Here is an 11,197-nt window from a genome sequence, read left to right on the forward strand (position 1 = left end):
TCAAGGCAAGTGATATGCAGCCCATCATTCAGCTCTTTATCTCTTATATGGAGGGGATCCTGACCCTGATCACCCAGGCAAGGCCTGAAATGGTACCAGAAGCTGCTCTTCTGTGTTGGGAAACATCAAGAAAAAGCTATCCCTTTGTAACTTGACTGAGTCATAGAGGTCTACAGCACAGAAACAATGCTCATTGAGCCTATGCCGGTGAAAAACAACACCTAACTATTCTAATCCCAATTTCCAGCTCTTGGTCCATAGCCATGTATGCTTTAGGATTGCAAGTACACATCTAAATACTTGTTAAATGTCATGAGGGTTTCTGCCTCTAGCACGCTTACAGGCAGTGATTTCCAGATTCCCGCCACTCTTTGGGTGAAAAGATTTTTCCTCACATCCCCTCTAAATCTTACCTTAAAGCTATGACCCTGGTCATTGATTCCTCCAAGGGGAAAAATTTTCTTCGCATCAACCCTGTCTATGCCCCTCATTTCTGTCTCGTACCCCTGCTGCCTATAGGACATGCTTCCCGGCTTTACACTAGACTATTGTACGTAATACAGTAGTATGTGAACTTGATATCTCTGCCTGAAGTGTCAAAGCACAAAAGGCACTGCAAGGCAAGGATGCAGTGAGCATCTAGGTAGGCTCAGAGTGCAAGAGTGCTATAACGACAAGTGAACAGGCCGGGGATGTAGGCTTGGTTTACATTATGAGCTGGATGCATGTCACTGAGCACCATGAGTCCTTGCAGCAGCATTACAACAATAGTTGCTGGTTTAGCCCAAGATACTGCATTGAAATACAGAAGTGTACTTTAAGTAGACCAAAGATGTGGCATGAGAGTTCTTAGAGGCTGACACATATCAGATACCAATATCCATGGATGTCAGGTGTATGTGGCCAGTGATCATGTCGCGTGTTCTGAGATGTTGGTGCCTGGTGTCCAACATGGAGGTCCTTTGGAGCAGCAGCAAACTGAAGTCACCAGCTACCTACTCTGACTTCCATGTCTAGAATTCACAATATCCAGTTGTTTTGGTGCATTTGGTAAGATAGGAAGCTGAATATTAATGCGAGTGATGTGCCGTTGATAAGGTCATTAACAACCAGTAAATCCCTTTATTAGACTACTTGCTGCTGCCTAGCAAGAAATTTGCCTTGATGCCTGGAAGATATGTAAAAGATGCAGAGTGTTGCTCCCGATGTTGTCATAGGCCCTGTTATCTTCTCAAATGATTCTGGCACAAACCCCATCATAGTCCCTGTTGTTCAACCCAAGGTTGAAGCTCAGGTTGTCAGTACTCTGAGGAATTTAGTGTGGTTGCATGTCTGCACAGAATGGCTTCTTTCAAAGATAGCGCATTAGTATAAAAATGACTTTTTGGTCCTGTTAGACTAACAGAATGCTAGAGCTGGATTTTCCAAACAGTGACAACCTCATGCAGATTGCCACAGCAACCCTTTTTTTAAAAACACAAGGAGGGGGCGCCACATTTCTGAGATGACATTCTAATCAGTGCTCCCTTGGAAATGAGAAGCTGTGTTTCCAATCTGGTAGTTCTTTCATCATGCAGAACTGCTGGGAGAAGGGAAGCCTTTCCCAGCAGTCACATGCTGTATTCTGAAATTTAAAGGCACAGTCACAGACAGCCACTTTGACAGCTGCTGTCAAATACATAAGGTAAATGTGAGGTTAGGTGTTGGGAGGGTAGGGTATTGAGAGGGTAAGGAGCTAAGGAGCCAGCTGGGTGGGTAGGTGCCAGGTGGATTAGGTTCCTGCTGGTATCATCTGTATTGGGGTTAGGGCTCCAGCTGTAGGATTCCAGATAGATAGGTGGCCGTGTGCCAGGTAAGTAGGGTGCCTAGTGTAGGGGGCCAGTGTGCAGATAAGAAGGGGTGCAAGTTAGTTGGGGCTTTGGTCCCAGCTTAATAGGGTGCCGGGAAGGGGGCAAGGGGGAAGGTAGTGTGTCAGATTGGCCAGATGCCAAGTGGGTTTGATACCACGGTCTAAGGCAGGAAGTGTTTAGTAGTGCAATGTGAAAAATGGGGTTTAGCAGGGGGCAAGGAAACTGTTGGGTCCAGGGTGGGAGTCAAGCCTGGTAGTGGGTATGGGAGGGGGCAGGGGAATCAGGTCTGGATCAGTCTAGCAGAAATGGTTAGGATCTGGTGTGTTGAGGGTGTGGGGGGGTTGGCTTAGGTCAGGTCAGGTCCAACAGGAGCAGGTGTTGGGGGGCCAGTGGTGAGAATTTGGTCAGGTCTTGATCAGTCTAGCAGGGCAGGTCCAACAGTAGGAGGATTCGGGAGTGAAGCAGGGTAAGTTGCCTGGGTGTCCATTGGTAGAGGGAGGGGTGTCAGATCCAGTCGTGAAGGATGAGTGGGTTAGGTGGTTAGGTGGGATGGGGTCCGGTGGCAGGTGTTGGGTCAGGGTCACCTCAGTGAGGCTGAGATGGATCCAGCAACAAGAGGAGGGACTCAGGTCCTGCAGGATTGTCAGGTCAGGGTCGGGGGAGGGTGGGGGTGGTGTGTGAAAGTGGTCGGGGGAGTTGTAGTTGGGGAATATGAGATGGGTTAAATATTTACTCAGGAGTTAGACTATGTATTTAATACTTTATTGGCACCTCATTCAATCCCTCCACCAACTGTGCTCAGTAGCAGCAGTGTGTACCATCTACAAGGTTCTTTAGCACTTTCCAAGTCTATAGCCACAACCAATTGAAAGGCAAGGGCAGCAGACACTTGAGAATATGACCATTCACAAGGTCTTCTCATAGCTCATCATCACCTTCTCAAGAGCAAGTAGGGGTGGGCAATAAATGCTGACCCAGCCAGTGAAGCCCATATCCAATGAATAAATTTTTAAAAAGTCACTCACCATCCTGTCTTGGAAATTTACCATAGTTCCTTCAGTGTCTCGCAGTCTAAATCCTGGAACACCCCCTCCTAACAATACTAGAGTTGTACCTACCAGAGTGATTTAAGGAGGCAGCTCACAACCACCTTCTCCAGCACAATTAGGTTAGGGCAATATATCCGAGCCTAGCCAGTGGCACACTCAGTCCAGGAACGAAAGCAAATCCTGTGCCTTCCACTAGTGACTGCCAGATGCGATAATAAATGTTTAAAGTCTTCATATCATGCTTTCAAGCGTTTGCTTTGGGCATCCTCAGGTATCTGGTTCTGGTCACCTTTCCGTACAATAAGTCCTTCAGTATGTGACTATCTTCCATTCTACTGATGAGTTCAAACCTAGAAGGCTGCCTTTCCTTGATGTCAAATTGTTAACCCGAACACTAATGCAGCAGTTATATCTTTATATCACAGCAATAAAGTTGCTAATTTTGAAAATATTTTGACTGGGGCAGGAACGTAGAATCCTGCCTTAATAACTATTAACTGATGTTGTAGCTGCTTACATTGTATAACATGATGCCTGTACGTGGTCAATTAAATTTCAGAAACAAATCACATTTTCAAATCGTGAAGCAAATTTGGGGTAGTTATTGCATTGTCAGAGATACTACCTTGATGAGATGCAAACCTAATATCCCAGTTGCTTTTTCAATCATGAATAAATCCCTTCGCAGTGCTTGAAAAGTTGGGAACTGTCCTGTCCAATAATAATAAAAGTTGTTCTGTCATTTATGTCTTCTGCTGTTTCAAAACCTTGCTGCGAGCAAACTGTCAACAAAAGAACAAGATTACATTTCAAAGTAATTAATCATTCATTAGCTGCTTTAATCCTGGCAGACCTTAACAGAACTGGGAAGTTAATCAACTACGTGGGAGGGAACTTCTGCAACATTAATTCTGAAATTTTATGAGGCTCAGATGTACAAGATGTGTGTTTATAAATTAGAATTAATTGCAGCTCTTTATCTAACACTTTGCAGTGCCTGTGCTGCTATTATTTTATTTGACTTCCAGAACAAATTCTCAACAATCAAATGAACACTTTTACATGAACATATTCCTGAGATTTATTTTTATTTGTTCATGAGATGTAGGTGTCATTGGCTAGGGTAGTGTTTATTACCCAACCCTAATTGCCCTGGAGAAATTGATGGTTACCAGTCTTCTTGAACTGCTGCAGTCCTTGGCGTGTACGTACACTCACAGTGCTGTGTAAGAAGTTAGCTCCAGGATTTTGACCCAGTGACTGTGCAGAAACAGTAATATGGTTCCAAGTGAAGGTGGTGTGATGCTTAGAGGGTAATGTGAAGGTGATTTTGTTCCCATGTAACTAATACCCTTGACCTTCTAGATGGTAGAGGTTGTGGGTTGTAAAGATAATGTTGAAGAAGCTTTGGTGAGTTATTCCAGTGCATCCTGTTCATGGCACAAACTGCTGCCAATGTGCAATGGTAGAAAAGGAAGTGAATGTTGAAGCTGGTGGGTGAGTTGTCAATCAAGCAGGCTGCTAAATGAGTTGAACATCTGGAGTGTTTTGGAGGTGCACTGACCCAGGCAAGTGGAGAGTGTGGGTAAACATTTGACAAAGAAATTAGTTAGATGTGGAGAGCCTATATAGTATATGACCGACTGAGAGGTTGCTGTAAGGTAACCCTTGGTTGGAGCTTTAAGGGTTAAGGCAAAACATAATGAATGTAAGCTTAATTCATAGCTGCACAGACATAAATGAGCCACTTAGCCACAAAGATACATAACCACAATGTTTATGTAAAAGTAGAAACTCTCTAACATCACAAGTAGCTTATTGCTGTAAATGGAAACCTGTTTGTATTTTCAAGGACACATGATCACTGGTCATGGGCACAATGGAAGTGTGATTACCTTCACCACACAAAGCATTTATCTTAACAGGGGACTGATCCAGCCTTCAAATGAGTCATCAATACTGTAACTGTCTCATACTATTATGGTCATGTGACAAACGGTAAACAGCAAACTGTACAAGAATATAGAGAAACCTTCATTAATTGAATGGTCTCTCCCGAGCTGTATCCCCACATGTATAAGGTAGCTAAAGTCTTTCCTTTGATTGGCCTCTAACTGTCTGTGTCAAGTGTCTATTGAAACACGGCAGCAGTGTATTTCTTTACACGCTTAACTTGAGAGATGGTGAGACAGGAAGTGAGTTACCACAGAATTCTTGCCTCCATTGAGCTCTTGGAGCCAGAATATTTATATGGCTGGTCCAGTTCAGTTTCTGCTGAATGGTAACTCTCAGAGTGTTGACAGTGGGGGAATCAGTGATGGTACTGTCACTGAACATCAATTGGAAATGGTTAGATTTTATTTTGATGAAAACTGTCACTGCCTGGCACTGTGTGACAAGAACATTACTCGCAACTTGTGAGCATAAGCCTGAATGTTATCTAGGTCTTGCCGTATTTAGACACAACTACTTTAGCATCTGAGGGATTTCAAATAACGCTCAAAACTGAATAATCAGCAGGAAACATCCCTACTTAGCACCTTATCATGCATGGTAGACCATTGATGAAAAAGCTGAAGGTGATTAGGCCTAGGATACTACCTGAGGTTCTCCTACACTGATATCCTTGGTCTAAGAAGACTAACTTCTAATAACCACAACTATTTTTCCTTTGCTAGGTATGATTCCAAGCAGCAGAGAATTTTCCCCAATTCCCATCGACTCCAGTTTTGCTAAGGCTTCTTGATACCATACTGAGTCAAGCGCTGTATTGATGTCAAAGGCAGTCATTCTTACCTCACCCCTGCAATTTCACACCTCTGTCCATGTTTGAACCAAGGCTGTAATGAGGTCAGATGATATGCCCTGCTGGAATCCAAACTGTGCACCAACAAGTAGGTTGTTCCTTTGCAAGTGCCACTTGATTGCACCTCAACTACCCTTTCAATCACTTTCCTGATGATTGAATGTAGAGTGATATAGAAGTAACTGAGGATAACTCTAAAAACTAATGACAAAACGTTTGTGTCACACTTATAGCTTGTGAATTTGTAACATAAAGTAGCACTCAGCAGCCTGAGTCACAAAGTTCTGGGTTCAAGTTCCAACTCACAACTTTGCACAAAATTCAAAATTGACACTCCACTGCAACACTGTGAAAGGGCTGCATTATTAAAGGATATTTAATTGAGACCAGTCATCTCTTGCTGCTGGACATAAAAGATTCTGGTGCATTATTTTAAACAGCAAAATGACTATCTGTAGTGCTCGAGCCAACATTTGTACCTCGATCAATATTGTAAAAAAATTACAGAATCACAGAACTGTTATGGTGCACAAGGACATTTGGAGAGCCAGTGTAGGCATTGAGCCAAATCAGCATGACGACTTAATGTCATTCTCCTTCCTTTTCTCTCTATCTTTGTACATTGTTTCTCTTCAAATAATTATCTAATACTCTTTTGAATGCCTCAATTGAATCTATCTACACCACACTTTCAGCAGTATTCCATATCTTAACTCTTTGCAGTGTGAAAATGTTTTTACTCACATCACATTTACTTCTTTTGCAAATGACTTGAAATAGTGTCTTCTCATTGCTGATCCTTTACAAATGAGAATAGCTTTTCCCTGTCTACTCAATCCAGACTCTTCATCAATTTAAAAACTTCAATCAATTCTCCTCTTAGCCTTCTCTGCTCCAAGGAAATCTTTATATGGGGAAAGAACAAGAACTACCAAAACAAAGGTCACAAAATCCTGAAATTTGGATTATGCTTAGAGATTACGACTGACAAATGTTTGCAAACTAAAAACATAACTCCACTGTAATATTCAATCTCATGTTTACTAATGAGAGCCTTCTGTTCACAAGTCAGTCCACAGTGACCACTGGTTCTGGTAAGCTTTTCACAAGTTCCTGATTATGTTTACTTCACTAGTTTTGTCTAAATGATACAGTTTATTCTACAAAGGAAGAGAAAGATTGCAATTAATTTTTAACTGTTTGACATCATTCATAATCTTCAATAAAACATTTTCTAAACTTCCTTTTCAGCTTTGAAGAGAGATTTTGAAATCCAGAAAGGTCAAAATACTGGAAACAGTATAAGGATGCATGAAAGGAGAAGTGGAGTGTGACAGGGAGGAACAAAATATTTAACAAAGATTGTATATCAGTAAATGAGGTCATTTTAGAAAACAGATAAAAGAATAAATTAAAGGATTTTTGTCTGAGTGCATGAAACATTTGCAACAAAATGAATTAATGGCACAAGTAGAGGTAAGTGATATGTACCGAATCGTCATTATAGAGACATGGTTACAAAGTGATTAAGGATAACAAGTAACTATTTCACGGTACACAATATTTCAGAGAGAAAGGCAAAATGGCAGAGGAGGAGAGGTAATAAAGGATGATATAAAGGCATTAATCAGGAAGGATCTGGCCTTGAAAGATCATTAAGTAGAATGAGTATGATTCATAATGCTAAGTGAAAAAGTATTTAGAAAACCAAAGGATTATTAGAAATTAGGAATAGCAAGAGCCAGAAACCACTGGCGGCAGTCGAGATCCTTTTTAGTAATTATAATGTTGGGCAGAGCATTAAACAAAAATTATTGGAGCTTGGAACAAAAGCAATCTGATAATTTCAGGGGATTTCGATCTTATATTATGAATTTATAGAAAATTTCTCAGAGCATATATAACTAACTAGAGAAGATACCATATTTGATCTAGGATTAAGTGGTAACGTTATAGCAAAGAAAACCCTCTAGGAAATAGTGAACCTAATACCATTGAATTCCATCTTAAGTTTGAAAGTGGCATACTCCAAATACAAACAACAATCAAACTTTAACAAAGCCAATTACAAGCGTAGGAGGAAGAACTGACTAAGGTGAGTTTGGTATATAGATTAAAAGGTATGCCTAAAAATGAACAGTGGGAAACGTTTAATTGAACACTTCAATATGTTCAAAAAGTACATTCCATTGGGAAAAAAAGTTATGATTCAGCAAAAAAGACTCATGTGGCTCACTCAGAAAGTTAAGAGTGTTAGATCAAAAGAGCAGACCCATAATATAACACAATAAAAGTCTAAGGACAGGGAGACTTTTAGAAACCATCAAAAAGGCTACACTGAACAAATAGTTTGTGTTTATCTTTACAGCAAAAGACACAAGTTTAGTTTCAAAAATGGATGGCAACCTGCAGGCTAAAGAGAAAATAAGGAAATTAATATCACAGAAAAATTACTGGAAAAACTTAAGAGCTTAAATCCAACAAGTCCCTGGGACCCAACGGCCTAAAAAACTCAGATAGATAGCTGCAGAGATGGTGGATGCACTAGCCACAATTATGCAAAATTCCACATATTCAAGAATGGTCCCATCAAATTGAAAGATCGCAAATTTTATATTGTTTTTCAAGAAAAGAGGTTGAGAAAAACCAGGGAATTATGGGCCTATTAGCCAAACATCAATTGATGGGAAAATGCAAGAATCTATTATCAAGGAAGTCTTGAAAATGCACTTAGAAAACCATAGGATTATTAGAATACATCAGCATAGTTTTAGTAAAGGAAAATCGTGTTTGACAAACCTAAATTTTATTTCTGAAGATGTAACTAGCAACATAGATGAAGGGAAACCCGCAGATGTATACACGAGGAGTTCCAAAAGGCATTTAGTAAGGTGCTATGCAAAAGGTTAATAGGTAAAGAGAGATCTCATGGAGTTGGAGGTAATGTATTAGTATGAATGGGGTTTGGTTGACAGATGAAAAGCAGATATCCGGCATAAATAGAGCATTTTTAACTTGGCAAGCAGTGACTAATGGGTGTCACAATGGTCAGTGCTGGGGTCTCAGCAATTTATAATTTATACATTAATGACTTATTTGAAAAGACAAAGAACAAACTATCTACATCTGATGATACAAAGATAGTTGGAAAGATAAGCTGAGGGGTGGATACAAGAAGCAGCAAAAAGAGATAAACAAGTTAAGTGAGTGGGCACAAGATGATAAATGGTTTATAATGTACCGAAGTGTGAAATTATTCACTTTGGTCACAGAAAAATAGAACTTTCAAAGTGAGAAGCCTGTAAGTAGTTAAGTGCAAAGATACTTGGGTGTGCTCGTGCAAGGTATGTCGAAATGCAAATACAGCAGGAATTCGGAAGACAAATTGCATGTTGGCCTTTGTTGCAAGGGGATTGGCATCTTTCATTTATCATACCAGGTGGGGCCACAACCACAATGTGCAGTTTTGGTCTCTATGTTTAAGAAAAGATATAATTTGGAGGCAGTACAATAAAGGTTCATTAAATTAATCTCTGGGATGAAGGGGTTGTCCTTTGATGAGCAAATTGGCGTCTTGTATTCTCTGGAGTTTAGAAGAATAAAAGGAAATCTCATTACAAAGTACAAGATACTGAAGGGGCTTTATAGGGTAGATGTTCCAAAGATTGTTTCCATTGGTCACGGAATCTAAAACTCAAAAGAACAGACTGAGATAAAGGGGAGTGTCTTTCAGGACTAGGACGAGGAGAAATTTCATCATAGAGTAGTGAATCATTGGAACCCTCCACCCCAAAGTGTTGTGGATACTCCCTTGTTAAATACATTTAAGGCTGGGACAGACAGATTTTTGGTACCTCAGAGAACCTAGGTACATGGGGGAGTGTGCAGGAAAGTGCAACTGAAGCTGAAGATCAGCCATAAGCATACGGAGTGAAGGAACAGGCTCAATGGGCCATATGATCTACTCCTGATCCTATTTTTTGTGTGTGAATTGATTGAAGGGTGTTCTTTCAAGCTATCAAGAACATCATCTTGATTTCTTAAGTATTAAAACACTGGATTAAGCAGAGTTCCCAGAGCTGCTAACTCAGTTGTTGAATATACAGGACAAATTTTGAAACAAAATGCTGCTTGGGTTATCTATTTCTGTTAATTTGCAATAGAATCAGTCATTCGGCACAGAAATGACCCTTGGATCCAAATAATCCATGCCAACCACAGTCTCAAATTAAACTAGTCCCAACTGCCTGCACTTGGCCCATATCCTTTCAAACATTTCTTATTCATATACTTATCCAAATGTCTTTTAAACATTGTAACTAGTTGACAAACAATTTGGCTTAGTTGACAACAGTCTTCACCAGAATCTCAAAACATGGGAATGGCACTCAGTCAAATGTTTTACAAATAACAACCAATTTGTAACTCTAAATAAAAAAAAGGAAACATAATCACATGTGGCACCCTCAGGCTCAGGTGAAGCCTGAAGCTGCATTGTCTGTCACCAGAGCTGGGCTGGGCGGAGCTGTCCTGGCTCAGAGTGCTTCCCTGAGCACTGCATACTCTGAACCCAACACTTGTTTTTAACATAGAGAGAGGGTGGAGTCAGCAGCTTCATAAAGAGCACGAGATCACATGGGGACAACTTCTACATAAAGAGATTAGCGTATGAAGGGCAGCTGTGGTGGGAGATAAAAACCAGGAGGGAGCCCCTTTAACCTGCTTCAACTTGTCACAGCTACATCACAGGAAACCAGATGGGTAATTGGTGGGTATTTCTTTTGTGTCTATCTTGATTAGCCAAGTGGTTTAAATCAGATGTTACTGCAGCAGAAGAGTTCAGTTAAAAAATTGACTTTTAAAACCTTCAACATGCAAATGAATCAATGAAATAGAATAGTGACAGAATGGCAGGCAGTGCATTGCTGTTGTAGCATGTGTGAGCCGGTGGATGCTGGTGTGATCTATGATGATATGTACAGCAAACATTGCCTGGTGAAGGAAATTCAGCTCAGAAGTGATGAGCTGGAATCCGGGTTGCGGACATTGTAGCAGATCAGAGAGGGGAAGGTACATGGACACTGTTTCAGGATGTAGTCACAACCTTTAGATTAATTACATCAAATTTCATCTGTGGTCAGAGACAGAAGGGACTGACTATGAGTGAGTTAAGTATTTACCTTTGGAGAAGCCTCAGTCAATGTCCTTGTCCAATAGGCACTAGATTCTTGTTCCCAGTGTAGACAAGGGTGCAGACTGCAGGGAGGATAAGTGAACTGATCACAGCACCATAGTCCAGACAGCCAGGCAAGTGGGGGAGAAAAGAAACACAAAGTTGTAATACAGAATAGCATAGTTAGGGGAATAGATACTGCTCTCGGCAACAGACAAGGTGACCCGAAAACATGTTGCCTGCCTGGTGTCAAGGTTCAGGACATTTATTCTGGGCTGGACAGGAAATTGGAGGGAGAGGGGGAGGATCCAGTTGTCAT

The 11,197-nt window shown here is 40.9% G+C and overlaps 1 long non-coding RNA gene across 2 annotated transcripts in view; it reads right to left on the minus strand.

The window, feature by feature from the left end:
• Window positions 1–10,960, minus strand: part of LOC125485174 — a 33,267-nt gene extending 22,307 nt beyond the window's left edge. The window contains exons 1-2 of one of the 2 annotated variants that reach the window (XR_007263924.1): window positions 5,696–5,798; window positions 3,525–3,681 (exon numbers count right to left, since the gene is read on the minus strand). This is a non-coding gene — a long non-coding RNA (uncharacterized LOC125485174). Of the gene's footprint in view, window positions 1–3,524; window positions 3,682–5,695; window positions 5,799–10,885 lie in introns of those variants that run through there. The other variant, XR_007263925.1, reaches the window with a different exon arrangement.
• Window positions 10,961–11,197: the final 237 nt, after the last annotated feature.

This window comes from Rhincodon typus, chromosome 16, assembly GCF_021869965.1.
Source record: "Rhincodon typus isolate 14 chromosome 16, sRhiTyp1.1, whole genome shotgun sequence".
In the NCBI taxonomy this organism is placed as follows: Eukaryota; Metazoa; Chordata; class Chondrichthyes; order Orectolobiformes; family Rhincodontidae; genus Rhincodon; species Rhincodon typus.